Source organism: Manduca sexta, chromosome 13, assembly GCF_014839805.1.
Source record: "Manduca sexta isolate Smith_Timp_Sample1 chromosome 13, JHU_Msex_v1.0, whole genome shotgun sequence".
Lineage (NCBI taxonomy): Eukaryota > Metazoa > Arthropoda > Insecta > Lepidoptera > Sphingidae > Manduca > Manduca sexta.
The window spans coordinates 9,181,117-9,187,978 of NC_051127.1; the positions used below are offsets into that span (position 1 = coordinate 9,181,117).

At 35.6% G+C, this 6,862-nt stretch overlaps 1 non-coding gene across 1 annotated transcript; it reads right to left on the reverse strand.

Moving 5' to 3' along the window:
* Positions 1 to 698: 698 nt before the first annotated feature.
* LOC115446451 lies at positions 699 to 816 on the reverse strand. The gene has a single exon (XR_003938918.1). It is a non-coding gene; the product is annotated as a U5 spliceosomal RNA (small nuclear RNA).
* Between the last annotated feature and the right edge of the window lie 6,046 nt (positions 817 to 6,862).

A 6,862-nucleotide genomic window follows, 5' to 3' on the forward strand; every position in this document is an offset into this window, starting at 1 on the left:
CAGTGATATGCATTTTTCATAAATTAATCTTGTGTTTAGTTTCGTAAGGTTTAATTTTCATGATTAATGGAAGCTTGTTGTGGTAATGCACCTTTGTATATCAAACTAACTTATTAAAGTCGTTAGGGGAAGTAGAGAACTGCTCTATCACGGTTTTAGTAATCATTTTTAATTTTATGTATTCTTACGTAATTGTTGATGTTAGCATATTTGCATATGCTGAATAGAGACAACCATATACAAGGTGTAAAGCCCTATTTTCTTCCTAAATGTGTCGCTTTGCGGAATACAGCTTGTGTATATCCAATTTATAACAGGCCGGCATAATTATGTCGACTGAAGAGAGGTCTCTCGTCCATCGACAATCTCCCAGTCCCTACTCTACCTACCATCAACTGCAATGTAGTCACTTAGCGGTACCCGTAAGAATATAATGGGTGGAAATATCACTAGTAGATTTTAAATGTATTAGAATTGGTTGAATAGCTAATATCTTCAAGTCAGACTAACAGCTTACTGCGACTGGGTACAATTTCTATGAAGGCATGAGTTTGTTTATAATTATTTCCAAATTCCAAATAGCAAGAGGCATAAAGTTTTTTCTATTTGATACAAACGTGGTATCGCAATAAGTGGGGATGATTTATAATGTTATGACTATTTATTATAAGTTATTACACCTTTTTCCAAGATTATACACTCTACTAAAAAGTAGAGTTTCAAAAAATGATTATAGACTCATTTGAGTGTTCCCCTCCACGGAAATCTTTAGTAAAAGGCGAAAGATTTATACGTTTTGAAGGGAAACCAGAGTGACGTAAGAAAGTCTTGCACACAATGAGACCAAATGGAAGAGAATCTTGATATCGCAATGTAGGATTTAGTAGATAACAGTAGAGCGCCATCTATGTGTGATTTTTCGTACTATTAACTTTTTATGGACTAAATATACTATTGTATTATAAATATGTTTCATTAATTTAAAAGGCTTTAAAGATATTATTTTTTTAAAATAGGCTAAAAATCTATATAACAGTGAAAGTAATAAATGAGACTCTTCTTATACATAACATTTACTCAGAATAATTGAATCCAAGGTAAAACTCAAGAATTTAAATATAGCAATATCGCTGGTAGGTACCGATCACCAGATATATTTTATTCAACCTCATACATTGGAGACTTTGTCTAATAAAAACAGTCCTATTAATTCTCTATTTTAGATATTACCTATATTTACGGTTTATTTCAAGTTTCAAATACATTTTATTTGACAGTTAACGTATTAAACAAGTAATGTAGATAGTACATATTTTTCGACTATTTTTATATTTTCGGAGCATAGATTAGAGTGTGACTTTTGTATCTGGTCGTCTCATACTAATGTATACATACATCGTCACATAAATATGTGACGTGTAGCATGTACTCAGAAGTAGTGAAGCAGGCCCTTGAGTTATGATTAAATAGTTGTGGCGATAGTTGGTTGTGGAACGGTCTGCCGAGACGAACGTCCGCAGATTCAAAATCCAAAGCACGCACCTCTAACTTTTCTAAAATTATGTGTGTATTCTTTGTGAATTATCGCTTGCTTTAACGGTGAAGGAAAACATCGTGAGGAAACCTACACACCTGAGAAGTTCTCTATAGGAATTTCGAGGGTGTGTGAAGTCTACCAATCCGCACTAGGCCAGCGTGGTGGACTAAGGCTTAATCCCTCCCAGTAGTAGAGGAGGCCCGTGCCCAACATAGTGCCCGTAAATATAGTGGGACAGTATATAATACAGGGCTGATATTATATCTATACTCTATACTATTATATAAAGCTGAAGAGTTTGTTTGTTTGTTTGTTTGTTTGTTTGAACGCGCTAATCTCAGGAACTACCGGTCCAAACTGAAAAATTCTTTTTGCGTTGGATAGCCCTTTGTTCGTGGAGTGCTATAGGCTATATATCATCACGCTATACCCAATAGGAGCGGAGCAGTAATGGCTAATCTCAGGAACTATCGGTCCAAACTGAAAAAATCTTTTTGCGTTGGATAGCCCTTTGTTCGTGGAGTGCTATAGGCTATATATCATCACGCTATACCCAATAGGAGCGGAGCAGTAATGGCTAATCTCAGGAACTACCGGTCCAAACTGAAAAATTATTTTTGCGTTGGATAGCCCTTTGTTCGTAGAGTGCTATATGATATATATCATCACGCTATACCTAATAGGAGCGGAGCAGTAATGGCTAATCTCAGGAACTACCGATTCGAACTGAAAAATTCTTTTTGTGTTGAATAGCCCTTTGTTTGTAGAGTGCTCTAAGTTATATATCATCACGCTATGACTAATAGGAGCGGAGCAGTAATGAAACATGTTGCAAAAACGGGGACAATTTATTAGTTTTGAGAGCTTCCGTTGCGTGCGCTGCGTAAACGGTTAGAGTTATGCAACAATGATGTATGACGGGATTGTTCCTCTTAAAAAGTTCTATAAAATATATTATAAAACAAAGTCCTCCACTGCATCTGTCTGCCTGAACGTGTTAAACTCAAAAACTACCCAACGTATTAAGATGAAATTTGGTATGGAGACAGTTTGAGACCCTGGGAAGAACATAGGCTCCCGGGAAACTACTACTTTTATAACGGAAAACTTTAGCCTGAAAAACTTTATAACGCGAGCGGAGCCGCGGGCAAAAGCTAGTAATATTATAATTGTGACAATTGTAGAGGGATAGAATGGCTTTTTGGGCGAAAGTTGTTAAAGCAGGACCTTAGAATTATGTAGAATTAATTCTGATGATTGTAGAGGGACGGAGCAACTTTCTTTGGGTGATAATAATATAAATTAATCAAAGGTCTCATTCAGGCACTGGCAGGACAAAATTACAAATAATACGCCAGTGCAAAACTACTCCAAACCGCGTCCACTCGGCCGCACCCCAATAAACGTTTATGCCATGTCCCAACACTTTGTTGAATATGGTCAAGAATTTTATTACAGCACTTGATAAGGTTGTTTTTTTTTTCACAGGTACTTACGTTCTTATTCGGAGAATAAAACAATGAAGAAAACGTTTTGCTCACAGTTTTTGACAACCTCCTATAAGAAGTTATTGAACATGAGTACATTTAGTAAGATGGAATTTTTGTTGGTTTGTATCTATTTACCTGTGTATTTTGTTCATTGAGCTAAGCTGTGATAAAAAAAAAACACTTTTTTTTCCTGTATTGTAAGACCTAGGTTCTTAGCAGTAAATTACTATCTAGTCTATGAGACCAATAAGCAATACAATTCTAACTTAATTTTCTACGTTAATTTTACTATAACTAAGAATAGACACTTTCTTAGAGTCTAGTAACATAAACTGCCTCGATGGCGTTGTTATACTGCATGCTCGGTACAGCACTATGTCCTGGGTTCGAATCACGGGTTGGGCAAAGTGATATTTAGGATTTTCTGCTCAGTATCAGCCCGGAGTCTGGAATTAGTGCCCGATATGGCGATAGACTCGCCCCCTATCACATCATGGGACGGAATACACTTGGCGAAAAGTGGATGCCCTGTTTTATTTTTTAGTTTAATATTTTTTTGTTCGCAAATATGCATTGTTATTTATTATCACGCGATATTTTTAAGCGCTAGGCACTTTCCGCTGCAAATCTACAATTTTTTTATGTAAACTGAAATTAACATTCACTCGGATGAAATCACTAGAAAACCCATTATTATTTAGAATTGGTTAGTTATTTCTAAATATACTGACGAAATACAAAGCCTGTTAAAACCTTTCATTGTCTATAATCAAATATAACTAAAAGCCAAAGTCATTTCGCTAATTCGATGAATATAAAGGTAATTAATCTTTCATACATTAAGTTCTATTAGAAAACCCATTAGGTATTCTAAAATTGTCATAGCAGTAAATCAATAATACCCTAAAAGGGTTATCTTGTTTAAATTATTACCCAACATTGCCAGACTTAATATATAATTTATTTAATTATAATTATCTTAGTAAAGGTAGATATGAAATTAATATGAATAATTTAAGAAAACATCAAAGTATTAGTTTTGAACCGCGAATTTGTTTGAGACAAGTAATGTTTAATTCATAAGCTAGATTTTGGAATAAATTATTAGTATATTTAGTTATTACAGAGGCACATGTCTGGAACTTCGGGCGCTTTTAAATTAGTCATCGGGCTACTTTAGATATGCATAAGTACTTTTGCCATAACAATCATATACTTAGATTTAATTTCTCCGATTCTTTTATATTTTAATCAATGTTACAGTTTATGATTGATTGTATCTAATAAATAACATAGCAAAATCGACGAATCAACGCTAATGTAAAAGACCTTTTTTATGGGGAAAATCCTCTTGGATCCCCATCTACTAATGTAAAGCAGGGTATGCCGGACTTTTGCCAGCTAAAAACTCCACCTAAGAGCGCCTTCAATTTGCCCCTAACTCCTGGGCGGCAGTCGCGCGGATTTTTACATATGGATTTACGAATTTGAAAGCCCTCATCTTACCAGTCTGAAATAAAAAAATCTTTTCGGTTTTATCGTAGTTGTTTAAATTATTTTACTTCCGACGTTTCACGTAAACTTAAGAGGAAAACATTATTCTTACATGATCGGAAAATGTTCCAAACAAAGGGAAGTTAACAATTAGCAAATTGGTTTTTAACTACACTATAATATAATACTGATATGAAATAATTTATTTCAACCTGTAAAGTATTATACATCTTTTAAACTCCGTCAATATTAACTCTACCAGTCCGGAAAACAGTTCTCACCAGAGAAGAACAGACAAGAAACTCTGGTGTTGCTCTTATTAAAAACCAGTTTGCGTTTTTTAACTGCTTTTTAAAATTGTAGTGCAATGCTATAGTATACATACATAAGCATAAACAGTTCCAATCAAGGAGTACGACCAACTCACAAAAGAATCAAAATAATGGCTTGCTTTTTCGAATGGTGAGTGGAATAACCGGAGGCTCATGCAATTCTCTCCTTTCCCTAATATCTAATCCTAGCCAGGCAGAGAACATTCTAAATCCTTCTGACATTTAGGTGTTTATGATGAGAAAATAACACTTAATATCAGTTGTTCCACTTGACTATTAGCCACTCCAAACGACACGCCATCTATATATTAATACGTGAAGTGAAAACTGTGTACCAATTTTAAGCACATGGCACCTACGGAGAAGTGGGGGAATTTCTACCACTGGACGGCTAATAGTATTTTTAATTCAGACCGAACAAAGCCAAAATCATCTACAAGGTGAACTCACAAATAAATATCGCCGTCGTACGCCAACTATGGCTCCGTACATATTTCTTTCCGAAGACATCGCAAAATAAGCTATAAATATTTTAAAAGACAAGCAAACTAATTGCCCGCCGTACAAACGTATTTACTGTGCTCGATTTTGATTTATTTCATGTTATTTACTGTGTTTAATACTGTAATGGACTCTTTTATGAGACTGAGAATGAGTCAGCAAGTAAAAATAACTATTTTTAAGAGGAAACGATCGTAAATAACAATACGGTTAACAAGGAGATATTATTGGTGACAGAAAATAGAAATGCTAAATGTGATTACATTCCTTTTTTTTTATGAAGACGATAACTACTACACCTAATGGTAAAGAAATGACGTCTAGGTAGAATATTGACTCGACACAATTATGCTAGCCTATTCGTAATTGCATTGCTGATTCCGGGACGTGACACACTTTTTTATGTGCACGGCAAAATGATCCTATTGCATCTGATGGTAAATGGAGTGGGCTTCAATAGAATGTCGACTGATGATAGATGAATGCCCCTCGGCAGTCGCCAGAATTACGCCGGCCTGTTGGAACCGAATATGTAAGCCCTGATGGTAAGTGGAGTGGGCTTCAATAGAATGTCGACTGATGATAGATGAATGCCCCTCGGCAGTCGCCAGAATTACGCCGGCCTGTTGGAACCGAATATACATAGGCTGATCTTGAAACGCGGCACATTTACGTGGGCCACTATGGCGGGTTTCAACACCTTGTGTATGGTGGTCGCTATTGCGGATATAAATTATATCCTACCACAAGCAAAACATACTACTTATTTCAGCTACTATTTTTATAATATTAGTCATGATGATCCTACAAATGTGTTTAATATCAATCAATTTGTATGCAGTGAAATTACTGGCCATTATGAGACTTATCGTCATAGGATGAGCTAATTTCAGTACCTTGCAGTAATGTGCAAAATGCCATTCTGGACGATATTCTTGTTGTTTATAGTCACTTAGTATCAGACGAGCGGCTAGCTCGTCTTCACTTTCATAAAAAACTTACATCTCTCACTCACTTCAGATTCAGAACTCATTGACTGATCCAAAATTCTAACCCACGCCAATTGCACCCAACAATCATATCATCATTAACAGCGTCAACTAACGAGTCTCTGTATCATCTCACGCTATCCATCTCCTTAGATTGAGGGCGCAATTAGAATGCAACTGACAGGATCATATTTCGAATGGTATTTCTATGTCACGTGATATCAATGAATCTAATTGGAATGGTTAATTCTGATGGACACTTACGCCTTTCATCCAAAGAGGCAGAAGCATAACTAGTGCATTAACTATTGCTTTCGTGTTCTGTCCCATGATGTGATACCCCTATTACATAGGATGGTATATCATCATATCCAGCAAAACTTCAGTCTTCAATACTGCTACGCTAAGCGCAAAAAGCGGTATGTCAGGGAAACCTTATTTCGAGATAATCGAAGTTTTGTAAATATAGTTTTATAGTTTTGTATGTAAAACTGAGATAGAGAAACTTTATTAAGTTTT